This window comes from Bicyclus anynana, chromosome 3 (assembly GCF_947172395.1).
Source record: "Bicyclus anynana chromosome 3, ilBicAnyn1.1, whole genome shotgun sequence".
In the NCBI taxonomy this organism is placed as follows: domain Eukaryota; kingdom Metazoa; phylum Arthropoda; class Insecta; order Lepidoptera; family Nymphalidae; genus Bicyclus; species Bicyclus anynana.
In genome coordinates this window covers 14,845,227-14,859,183 of record NC_069085.1, presented here as the reverse complement: position 1 = coordinate 14,859,183, position 13,957 = coordinate 14,845,227, and the positions used below count along the sequence as shown (strand labels likewise).

The 13,957-nt window shown below is 35.0% G+C and overlaps 1 protein-coding gene across 1 annotated transcript in view; it reads left to right on the top strand.

Annotated features, from left to right (window-relative positions):
- LOC112052565 (integrin beta pat-3) overlaps positions 1-13,957 on the top strand; it is a 63,330-nt gene that overhangs the window by 44,810 nt on the left and 4,563 nt on the right. The gene's annotated exons all lie outside the window — the stretch shown is intronic.

Below are 13,957 nucleotides of genomic sequence, written 5' to 3'. Positions count from 1 at the left end.
AATATGACGTATTTCCTAAAATTTTAAAGATTAAATTGTTTTCTGTTTCATTATATTTTTCCACTAGCTGACGCCGCGCGGTTTCACCCGCGTTGTTCCCGTTCCCGTAGGAATACGGGGATAATATATATTCTATAGCCTTCCTCGATAAATGGGTCATCTACTACTGAAAGAATTTTTCAAATCAGACCCGTAGTTCCTGAGATTAGCGCGTTCAAACAAACAAACAAACTCTTCAGCTTTATAATATTAGTATAAATACATTGTAAATCAAGAAATTGAAAAAATACACTTCTCTTATAACAGTTTCTACGTTTTGTCTTTTACCAGTACCAAAGGAAAAAAAAATATTAAATTTCAAGAAGCAATATGATCGAGTTAGACGAAATAAGTCTACCAATTAGATAAGGATCGAGTTTTATTCATAAACTAGCTGACGCCGCGCGGTTTCACCCGCGTGGTTCCCGTTCCCGTAGGAATACGGGGGTAATATATAGCCTATAGCCTTCCTCGATAAATGAGCTATCTAACAGTGAAGAAATTTTTCAAATCAGACCAGTAGTTCCTGAGAGTAGCGCGTTCAATCAAACAAACAAACTCTTCAGCTTTATAATATTAGTATAGATTACACATCGATTAGAAGTACCAAATAAGGTTAAGTAGGTATATAGAACCAAAACATTAAATCACAACAAGGCCGAAACGTAACAAATAAGTACGTAACTACATTTGCGACTACAATTTGCCCTCAATACTAAATTGAAATCGAACAAAGGCTATAATTTTAAAACCGTGTCTCTACCGGCGGAGTAAATCAATACAAGATCAAAATCTGCGAGACAAATTATTTTAACGAGTAACTATTAACAAGTAGATAGTAATAACGGTTTAAATATTCTATAAAACTTTATTTATATTAATAAATAAAGTTTTCTATAGGTAGAGTAGTGTTAAATTAGTACACACAAAACATTTACTTTACATCCAAGCCGAATAAGGACATTCTATCTTGCATTTTTGTAGGAGCCTGTAAGTCTCTTTCATACTTCCTAGGGGGTGAATCAGGTCACACTATAACATCTTCACTAAAACCAAAATACAAATCACCGAAAGAAAAAACTGGTGTCGCTATTGTACAGCCTCATTGGCTCATCAACCGTTAGTAAACCTGGTGAAGCAAAGATAAGGTCAGAACCACTGGAGTAGCCAGAGTGGATTATTCCGATATTTTATGTACGACTCATGACTATGGTCGTCGAGGTGTATTTTTAACTGACTTCAAAAAAAGGAGGAGGTTTCTCAATTCGACCGTATATATTTTCTCAATGACAGATGCAGTTGCCGGTGAAATCTTTGATGGCAACATGTGGGTTAGCATATAAAGGCTAACAGTTCAAGTCTAGTAAGTGACACAGTCAATGTGGTCATCTATTTATTCCGCCAGATATTAGTATTCAAAATTCATGACTACAACCTTTGCCTTCATATGCCATATTTTTCCCTTGCCATATTTCCCTATGCCATATTAAAAAATCTAGAAACTTACAGTGGCGTCTGGTGCTTACTCTAGTCATCAGACATTTGCGCGCCACAAGTTGACAGTTAACATTAGTCACGCAACAGTTCACCATAATTAGTTATCGTTAAAATTACACTTAGATTATTACAATGACAATATAAACGGATCGACGGCACCATACTGGGCTACGATGAACATTATCAAAGACATGTTATTTCCTACTGCAACTTAATACCTACGTAACTTTACTATGCACATACGCAGTTTTACCAAGTAAAGAAGTTACCGTTTATGGTAATTAAGGACATATTTATTTTATTTCAAGGACATATTGCACAGTTTCTAAAGAGGATGTTGGACGACTCCCTATATCGGTGTCCTTAAACAGACTGACTGTGGAGGATATCTAAATAGATAATAGATAAACTTATACTATAATAAATAGTACATAAACTTCATAAATTAAGATGGCGCTACATAGATAAAGAAATAAAATATATGTGTAATGTTCATTTCTATTAATAATTGCGATATATTACTATTACAATTACTTCACAATTATTTCCTTTTCATCATCATCATCATCATTAGCAATCCATTTTCGGCTCACTGTTGAGCATAAGTCTCATCTCATAATGAGAGAGGTTAGGCCAATAACTCACACAACTCTGCCAATCCGCATTGAGCTGGCCCAATTCGGATTGGATTGGCAGACTTCACACACGTAGATAATTAAGAAAATTCTCAGGTATTTTTTCTTTTAATTCCTTTAATACTTATTCGAAAAATTAAACTTCACAGTTTTATAAGTGATGATTTTTTAGGTTCTTGCCTCTGCCTTGTTCTTGTGTTATTATCAACACTTCCTACGAAATGTGCGTCAAAACACCGACCGCAAGCGTATGAAGTCATTCGCGAATAAAATAGTCTCTGTCCGAAGTTTCATTAACCGCAACCTATTTCCTATGTAGGTAGCCATTAAGTAGCCACTTCTATCTCATAAGTACAATACCACTTTGTTATTTAGAAGCTTCTTCAGTCCAAACAATACCTAGAATCATTAGAGGATAACTAATGTTTACCTCCACGCAATAATTTCGTAGGGCTTTAAACAAAACCGGTGCTCAAATGTGTGATTATCCTAAACTTAGGCTTAGGCATGTAAAATCGACAGTTTTAGTAGCAAATATATGATTTTTAAATTGATTAATTACAGTGTGCATCTTAATGCTTAATTCAATATTTTCTTATAAGTTAACAACAAACAAACCGTTGCAATACTTTCTTAAAAGTTAACAAAAAGGTTTGTGTCGATATTTATCACTTATCACACATTTGGTGCAGATTACTTATATTATCAGTCTATTTTAAATCAATTCAGTCAGTCAATATAGGAACAGCTGGCCTATTCACTAACACTTTGGTCTATAAGCAACCTATTATAATTGACATCAAATAAAAAAACCGCAGTTTTCGTATTCCATTTTAAATGAAAATCACAATGTCAAGAACGCTAGTTAGTAATTTTGATCAGTTTTGTCAATATCGAACACGAATCACTAACAATCGCTGTATGGTAATTTTCGTTTAACTACAGTTACTCAAACTACTACAGTTACTATACTTTGAGTAACTACAGTTAATCAATGTTAGAAAAAATGTCAGCAGACCCCTCTTGTTACACGAGAAAAGGCGATATGGCTCACTCACCACGCTGCTTTGATGCGGGTTGGTGGGCTTAAGGGTGCTTCATAAAGGGTTAGAACCTCAATAGCTCAATGGTAAAAGCGGTCAGGCTCATCGCCTAGGGGTGGTAGTTCGATCCCAGCTCCGTCTCACACACCACAACTTTCTTTCCCAATTAGTTGGAGGGGAAATGTTGGTCATATTTAAAATATATGACAAATATTATTTAAAAAAAACATTTTTTAGCTCTAGTCTCTGAGCTATAGCGAGGCCATGGCGAAACTATAAGTGTTCCTTGTTGACTACGGAACCCTAAAAGAATCCTTTATAAGAGCCTTATTGTTGTAACACCTCTGTTATAATAATCTTCTTAATATATAAATGCGAAAGGTCATCACGACACCTAGAAAACCGCCTGACGTACGTACAAAATTAAAATTTGGCAGGGAGGTAGTTCGTAGATAGTAGACGTCCGCTAAGAACGGATTTTGCGAGAGGGCCGGATTCAGGAGGTCTAAGGGCGGACGAATTCGCAGGTGTCCTCTAGTATACTGATAAAGATGATCGGCTTATCGGCGTCGCCGATAAGCCGCAACTCGCGAAGGCCGATGTGTAACCTTTGCTGACCTCCGTATCTCTGTCCTCCCCTTCGTCGCGTTTAGCTTTGACCCTCCAAAGCCGGCCTTCCAGTGTTGTCTTGCAATAACAAAGAGGCAATTGAACTGTTATTTTTAAACTGAAACTTCGTGCTTCGAGCTTTTGTATCGCGTCTTTGCCGGCAAAAATAATTGAGTTACTTAACTGAACCAATGTTTTCCAAGGAATTCGAACGTAAAACAAGGAGTCGACGCAGAATGCCTGCTCGCAATGCTGAGTTGATATCCGAAATTCGGGATAAAAAACAATAATTTTATAATTACCTATCTATCCGTCTATCATTATCACCGTTTTGCCAAGTGATGACATGTGTGACAAATCGAACGAATTACACATATTTATTAAAAAAATGTATTTTTCCCATTTACAAGATGATAATGAAAATCTGCTAAAATAATAATTAAAATACCAATATTAAAGTTTACAAAGTTCAAGGTAAAGTCCAAGTTTATAATTTCTCACAGTGAAATATTGCTTAAGATACGGAACAAACTAGACCGATTTTCATTTGTTTAGAGAAACAGTAACGTTCTAAATTATTGAAAAGCGATTTATAGTGGTCAATTAGCGTGGCGCACGTCACCGCTACGTGACATCATTATTAATTATGAAGCCAAATCTGATGATTTTCTCAGAAATCGAACGGTACTTCGATAATAGCGTGACACCATACTCTTACAGACTTATTCATTACTTATTAGTACTCTCGTACATACGGTCATTTTCACGACCTCCGTGGTCATTCATAAGACGGAGGTACAAGAGGAGTCACGGAGAGGACAAGTTTACAAGACGGAAGTCCTGGGTTCGTTGCACGGCTGGACCGATTTAGATTTTCTTAATTGGTCCAGGTCAGTGGACCAACCTAGAAAACCTTAATCGGCTAGTTATCACCCTGTCGGCAATGGTATAGCGAATAGATTTAGCGTTCCAGTACGATGTCGTGTAGAAACCGAATTGGGTATGAATTTTCAACCTCCTTCTAACAAGCCTTCTCCTAGCCTGCTTCCACCTTACATTGCATCATCACTTACCAGATATCAGATGAGATTGAAGTCAAGAGCTAACTTGTAAAGAATAAAAAGACACACAAACTTATTCGCACACAATTTCATACTTTATTAATAAAGCTATTGAAATTATTAATAAAGCAATTGAAATTATTTAGAATCAGTAGACGCCCCGCGGTTTCACCTGCGAAGTTCCCGTTCCCGTGGGAATACCGGGATAAAATATAGCCCATGACACTCACAAATAACAAAACTTTCTAGTGGTAAAAGAATTTTTAAAATCGGTTTAGTAGATTCAGAGATTATCCCCTACAATATCTCAAACTACTTTTTTATAATATTAGTATAGACAAAGCAATGCTAAAATTATTGAATAATGAATAACTACTCGTAGTTGTAGTTTTTTTTTAAACTAGGTAATTTGGTAATTAAATTTACTTGATAGTTTTCAATGCGTTTCTGACACCTGTCAATTCGTATTGCTTTTATATTTGTTATTGCTTTTATAGTTAACAGTCAATTTTATTAGTTATTCAATTTAATACTCGTTATTAAGATTAATACAGGATATTTAAAAATTTTCCCGCCAGCTCTAAGTTACAGCGCCCATTCGGTCACGACCTGTCAGAAATGCAATCTCAGCGGTCAGACTTTAGCTAATTAATCTCTATGCCACAAACAAAAAACTATCAGTCAGTTTGGCAGTTATTCTTGGAGGTATGTTAATGGAGATAACAACACTATATAGTACGCTATATACTGACATATGAACATCCAGCCGAAATTACTTTAGCCGGCAGTAGCAAAGTTTTTTTATTTGTGGCATAGACTTTGGTCTGAGGTGCCTAGAGTCGCCTTTGATAATGTGATGGTAAACCTAGTTATAACTGTTTCCCGTTGTAACTTTATAAAACACGTGGGTGGAGAATCCAGTCCCAAACGCCCAACTACTTTTACTGCGTCGATTTGCCTCTAAGCGTTGCTTCATGTATACCTATTATGGAATAAATGAAGCTCAGGAATTGAGTGGGTGGATAACAAGAAAATTGCAATTGCTTGCGAGCGAAATGATCTTAGCTATCAAAGTTTTTTTTCGGTCTGCGTGCCGTTATGTAGCTATAGGATAATAATGCTATTTTTGGATAAAACAAACTGTCGCTAATTTAGCCGTTCTCTGAATAATGTTCCTTAAGTAAGACTTCTTTCTGCGACCATCGTTTCTTCTATCGCCAACTTTTCCATCAAGATGAACTAGCCTCAATAGCCCAACGGTAAGAACGGTCGGACTCATCACGGAGGGGTGGTGATTCGATCCCCGCCCCGTTGGTCTATTGTCGTACCCACTCCTAACACAGTCTTTGTCGACTAGTTGGAGGGGAATGGGAATATTGGTCATATTAAAAAAAAACAAAAAAATATGGCAAATATTCTTTAAAAAAAAAAAGAACTGTATAAACATATCTCTCGTGCACCGACTTTTCCCATCTCGATGGTCTGTAAAAGTTCGCGCTTCCGATTGAGGCGTTAAAGAACTTCCATTTCATTTTTTATTCCATTTGCGACTTTATGCAATACCTAGATCTCTACTTCTATTTCCAGTCGGTCCCTCATGACTGGAGATGGTCACAGCCGTCATGGAGAGTAGGTAATCTTCCAAATGATGTACCCCCATCGTGTACACTTCTTGGCCATTTGATCAGCACCGTAGAAGGTTCTGGCACCTGTCTCCTCTCAGTCAATCTGACCACCAGGTTGGAGATCTACCCTGTGGCCTGTTCCTTTAACGTTCCTAGAGTTAATAAGTCTTATTCACTTGTGTTGAATGAAGATGGCCATCTCAGATTTTACGCCGTGCACTTGAAATTCTTTGTATAATTAATTTACCTATTATATAAGTGAGCTAGCAATAAGTCATGCATATTCAAAATCAATCAAACAAAGACCCAATCTAACACGTTATTAATAACACGACATGTGGAAACAAAAGATAGTAAAACTGTCCGTTCAAACAAAAAGTGCCTTAACGACATTAATGTTATGATTCATTTTAGGATGAATTAATATATTATTGTGGCTCCTAAAGAAGATATTATTCGGTATGTTAGCGCACGGAGCGCAGACAAACATTTACATATTTGATCAACTGGCTTGAGTCATCCGTCAATGTGTTTGTTCTTGGTCATCGAAGGCGATGCTTTGAGAAGTTGTTCACGGAGCGTTAACTACTCGCTACTGGGAAACGGTTAACGACGTTTTATAGGAAAATTATCTCATACCTAACTTTAATAGAAGAGACGGCTTTTATATAATAATGATAAAATTGATTAATTTTAGGCAAGTTTTTTAATACTTTGCCTTACCTAATGGTAAAAAGTATAAATATTAAATATCTTACGGATAGATCTGAAGATCACTCTATAGAAATAAAACTCAAGTTTTCTACAGAACCTAATTTAATTAAGAAACTCGTGAAACTGTTTGTACTTATCTACCTATGAACTGTTTTAAATATCTTCAATCACATAAAATGCCTTTACATAAAATCCTTCCATTTATCTACCTTACAAAAGGTCGTTGACCTTACGCCATAATTACATTTCTTCTCAAAGCTCTAAAGAGAAGGTTATTGGCTGATAATGGCAACAGCTAGATTAGTGGATGACAAACGCTATCACAAGCGGCTTCTGACGTCACTGCAGGATGGACTTACAACTCTTACTATGTTACAGGCTCTCGCCTGTAATGGTTAGACCTTTCTTCAGTCTAAAACGCTACCGTGCTATGGTATGGTATGAAGGTATTAGGGAGTAGTCTTAACAAATGTCTAACCTCTCAGTCGTCCAAGTATAAAACGCATTTTATTATTCCAACCAGTAGTTCTTGCGATAAGCCGCTAGCGCGCTGAATCAAACAAACTCTTCAACTTTATAATGTGCCTAAATAAACATTCGTTCGTACGTTTATCAATAAATAAATAGGAAACATTATATCATGCAGACATCACATTTTAATTACCAAATACACTGGCTCGGTTAAAATATGAAAGGGTCAGTTGATACGAGTCTGGAGCCGCGATAAAAGGTCAAGACTCCGAGGATATCGCGTAACGCGCATAAGGACGCGTTTGTCCTGTATGCAGTGCGGGCGCTCTAGTGATGTGCGTTGTCTACGCCGGTTTGACGGGACGATATCGATACGTCCCGATTTTCTACAAAACGGAACCTTCAAGTTAAACATGTATATTTTAGTATCATCTTAGTATGATCATACCCACAGGCTATGCTAGATAGTGATGTGTATTGCCCAAATATATTTAAAAATAAATTGATTTATCTGTAGGTAACTAAGGTGTAAATCCTTATATAAAACAAACTAAAGTCGTAAAGAAAATGTTGTTCTAATTGATTGTTTTCCCGTTAGTTTTTTCTATTTCATATAAATAAACAAAATAAACAGTCTCTCTTAACTTTGTTTTTTCTATTATCCATTAATAAGAACAACATTTCAATTTAAAGTTACTTAAAAACAAATATAAAGACGCTACAATAGTGCTTAGACATTGTGGTTAGGTAAGGCACAATTTTGAAATAAACGTTTTTTATTTATTTCAAAATTTCGTTTTAATTGATTATTTCCAGTTAGTTTTTTCTATTATTAATTAATCATTTTCAAAACCTTTCGGTGATAAAAAGATCTGTGAAGGCATTTTATGAAAAATATAACGCTTATGGTTCTCATCACGACGTTTATTTGTTTTTTTTAACGCTAAACCAAAACACTCGAATTTTTAAGATCATTGTAAATCACTATATAACTAACTATAACAATAGATATTGAACGATTATTTATTATATTCAAATTCAAATACTTCCATAAATTATGTCCCGCTTCCCGTCTCCTAAAAATCTGACCGCACTATGCTTCGAACGAGTAGATACCGTTCTCTTCCGAACAACATTTATTGAAAGGAACAGTATATATAATAAGGATGTCAAACCTCCCGTCCAGCTGAGTCTATCAATATTGCTTTTTATTACATACCCATAATATTGCTATGCGCATGTAGGTACCTACGTGTCCCTATAAAGCACTGAATGGAGTAGTTACTCATATAAATAATGGGAGATTACGTGTTACGGTCACGATGTTCTGTGTGCTGATAATTCGTAATATGAGAAACAACTTGTAGATATTAATGGATGTTTTATTTTATTATTATTAACTCATTTTATTATGATTTATAAAAATATGAAATGTTGGAAGGGAAGGCCAAGACAAACGTTCCTGAATCAATCCAGGACATTCTCAACATAGGCCGGGTACCCTAAACCGACGAATTTGTATGACAGGACTGATGAGGATGTAAGAAGCAAGAGAGTTAAGCAAGTGGAAGGACTCTGTCTCTGTCTACCCCTATGGGAATGATACGTTATGATATGTATAATCCGTGCGCATTAACTTGACACCTGGCTACCAAAAATATCGATACAAACATAGTACAAACATCAGTCAACCCAGGTGTCAAGTTGATCCACACGAGTGGTATGCATGTATGTAAAAATACCTTAAGATCTAAGGTGTTAGACTTAGTGTCTACACAAAAAGGCTTTTTGTGTGTAGACTCTTCTATCTGAATGGGCACAGACAGGTATTCGGCACCTAAAACGAAATTCAATAATATTCAACTTTATTTGTCTAGACTTAATCATGCTATCGTGTCTAGTCTCAAGGGTGTTTAGAATCAACGGACCCTTAAATTATAACCAAATTATAAACATTATAATTTGGTTATTTCTAGTAAGCGTACTAGAAATAACTAAAGTTTTTAATTACCTACGTATTGAAATGTACTTACAGTGTAAAATAATTAATTAAAAATAACACCTGTCACAACTTAATTAACTTAAGTGAAACCTCACTCCATTTTGGATTAGGTATAATTAAAAAAATATATTGATATTTAACTTTAATCCAAAATGACATTCAAACGAAATGTCATACGAATTTTCATATGCTCTCTCACACGAAATGAACGAAGTTTTGCAATGATTTAATTGAATTAACGATTTATGTAATAAAACTACATTTTTACAAATTTTAACAAAAGTAGAATTGATACCGCTGGTGTACACATAGATAGGAAGGTAGGTAAATCTTATAGATACTTACTAAGCTTAGCTAATTAGAATCTTCACTATAGATTAATCAGGCCTATAGATATAGTACATAGGTAAAGTATATTTTCCTAGTATAACGTGAGAACCTTGTTAAAATTTTCTGTTTCTCCAATTCTGACTCCAACAATATTCCACAAAACGGTCTCATTCTGATCTCAAAGTAGTTTACGCAATAACATTAGCATACGTCATGTCGTAGATAGGCTGCAAGTGGCTGCAAGGCTGCACTTTGGCTGCAAGTTTCAACTGACAGCTATTAGATTACAACTGTCCAACTCAAGATATAAACTGAAAGAGTTATTTTGTTGGTACTCATTTAGTTACATTGTTATAGCTCCTTCATACCGGTGGTTCTTTACAGTCTAGACTACGTCAAATGATGTATACTACAGTCTTTCTTAATGAATACTGTTTACCAACAAAGAAAGGACAATGGTCTATTTCCAAAGAAATTTTTGCTGACATTTTTTTCAAGCGTCTATGAATGAAAAAAATATAAAATGATAGATAATTATTTTCTTAAACCTGCTCATAAACCTGTACAGCAGTAGCACAGGAATTGTAAGAATAGATGAGGTTACATCCAACACTTTCAAGTTCTGCAAAGGCGTTAGGCAGGGTTGTGTGCTTTCTCCTATTCTGTTCAATATATATGGAGAGTATATAATGAGACGAACTCTCGAAGACTGGGATGGTGGCATCAGCATTGGTGGAGCAAAGTTAACCAATTTACGCTACGCTGATGACACAACTCTCTTAGCAGCATCGGAGGGAGAGATGACATCTTTATTGAACAGAATGGCACGTGTGAGCGAAGAAATGGGTCTCTCCATAAACAAATCGAAAACAAAATTAATGGTTGTTGATCGCGCCAATAAATTACAACTCACTGGCTCTTTGAATCTTGAAATAGTTCAAAATTTCATATATCTGGGTTCCAATATAACAAACACAGGATCATGTGAGATGGAAATTCGCAGGAGAATTGGGATGGCCAAAAGTGCCATGTCTCAACTGCATAAAATTTGGAAAGACAGGAACATCTCCTTAAACACAAAAATGCGTCTTGTCCGGACTCTAATCTTTCCAATATTCACATATGCAGCTGAGACATGGACTATCAAATCAGCTGATCGGCATCGCATAGATGCCTTTGAGATGTGGTGCTGGCGAAGAATGCTCCGTGTTCCGTGGACAGCGCATAGGACCAATGCATCGGTGTTGAAACAACTCAACATCTCGAAAAGACTTTCCACCACCTGTCTTCAGAGGATCCTCGAGTACTTCGGTCACATTGCCAGGAGAGAAGGAGATAACCTAGAGAAACTTGTTATCACTGGCAAAGTGGAAGGAAAGAGACCTCGGGGACGTAGCCCGATGCGTTGGTCAGATCAAATCCGCACCACTCTCGATACAAAAGTACACGATGCTCTACAAGTCGCGAAAAGCCGAGCCGCATGGCGTGACATCGTGCGGAAAAAAGTTATTAATGTGTGATAGGGGTCACGACCCTCAGTAATGAGGAACACGACGCGGAGAGAGAATTATTTTCTTAACAATTTATTCTTATGGTTTAATATTATGTGAAGTCTGGAATTCAAGATATTTATGTTTGAAGTTTTAGAGGATATGTTTTGTCAACAACGAATAGAGACCTACTTTTTATATTGAAGTCTTAAGTATTCCATGATTTTGAAGCTGGGTATTTGGGTTCGATCGAAGAACATAAAAAGTAGGTTTGATCCCCATTTTTCTCTTAGACATGGATAATATACATACTTTATAAAAAAGAACCTTCCTAATTAAATCTAAAAATCAACGTGGAATTTAATACAATAGTGTTTTAAGTCAGTAGTTTAGCGGGAGAATCGGTGCCCATAAACATAAGCGGTCGTTAAAAAATAATGTAGGTACAGAAAATCATTTGATAAGTATCGGAAAAATGCAACAAGATTTACAAGACGCTTAAGTACGCAAACAACGAAATTACGTCGCGATGTGACAACTGACTGACAGTTCACAGTTGAATTGTTAGTGCATGACTTGTCATAGGAACACGTAAAAGTATCGATACTTTATAGTATCGATTAATGATTATCGATCTCCTTTCGATACTGTTATTTTTGTAATCAATAAGTAATCTTCAGGAAATTACTTACTATTTTTACTTACGTTTTACCTTTATTTAAAATCTTGTCGAACATACTTAAACAATAAATACGTTTGTAAACACTTGTTCCTTTCCTTTGATTATTAAAATATATCATATGGCTTACTGTTGGTAATAATTGTTATTAACATATTTGACTATTATATTTTGTTTATTTTATTACTTAAATGTAAAATGCCGCCAAGTAAGAGTGAACTTTAGCAGTATTTTGTCATGATTAGAAATAAGTAATTTAAATTAAATAATTGTACCAATTGCATTTAAATTAATTACTATTACTTGTTTGAAAATCAAAATATTTTATATATATTTCAAAATAATTATATTAATTCGTCATAAATATTAGTTTATATGTTTGTTCTGCTGAAATTAAACTGATGTCATTGAATACGTGTAGTTCAATGACGATATTTTATTCGATTCGATACTGGCTTTTCGGTATCGTGCGCGTCCCTAGTTGTCCGATATATGCAATATTCGTATAAATAGTATGGTTGCCATACTCAATTATTTAAATGTTGATTGATGTCTCAATTGATGTGAATATATTTTGGTTTTTGGACTTAATTGGACCTTTTTCTCTGTTTCAAAAAATTAAATAAATTATTCTCTACAAACTGTAATAGTTTACATTAGTAGACGCTTATGAATTCTATCAACAAACACCAGACCATTGTCCTTTGAAATGAAGGTAGAAAACGCATGTCATTTCATAACTTATTTATTTTAAATGATGTATTGTTTGTTTATAAAATGTTATATAAAATATATTAACCATATCTAATTGTTCTAAGCTTATTAATCAAATATAAATTCATTTATTTAAGACCAAGTTAATTATAATTATTATAAGATGTTAAATGACTAGTGATTTATACCCTCATTTTTAATTTGTTTGTTGGTAAACAGTACTCATCGAGAAAGGCTGTAGTATAGGTACGTGAATATCAGAAGCACAGAATAAAGATCATACAGAATGAGTCTTTACAAGCAGCGTGGCGAAGCCGGTGAAACGTATAAAAAAACGAACGTCACGCGTCTCCTTCACATCCGCATGTAAACTTTTATCATAATTTGTATTTCAAAATTTTACATTAACAACATTTACGTAAATTAATATAATAATCAATAATAACCAATAACTCCATCTTATTCCTTAGTTTTTGTAAACAGTTTTTAAAATATTTAAAAACTCAAGATGCCACTTTTCTAGAATAATATTTAAAATATAATACTTTATGATCTTTTTTAAAACCAGCAACTGTTGAGTTTCTTGCCGGTTTCTTCTCAGCAGAACCAGCATTCTGAACTGGTGGTAGTATCTTTACAAATAGTCAACTGACGTGTCAAAAGAGCTTGTAGGCTGAGCCTACTTGAAATGAATGAATTTTGAATTTTGAGATCAAATTATACTTACCAGTACATTAGTCATGGTAAAAAACCGAACAACATTATGAATAGGAAAAAAAGCTTATTCAGAATATCAGTTCAAAGAACAAACCATAATTACACATTACGTAGAGTAGATACCTACATAATCAATTACACTTTAATTGTTACATCCGTTATCGATTCAATTAATGCCAATTAAACTCTTTTTATACTTGACCACACAAGCGACGGAAATTATTCAGCAAGTTGTTACTCAAGTCAATAGCTCACGAGTTAGGAGGTTGATTAAAATCCGAAAGACTCCAGGATCATCCCCGCCCGTTGCAGTATTTACATATTTTTTCTA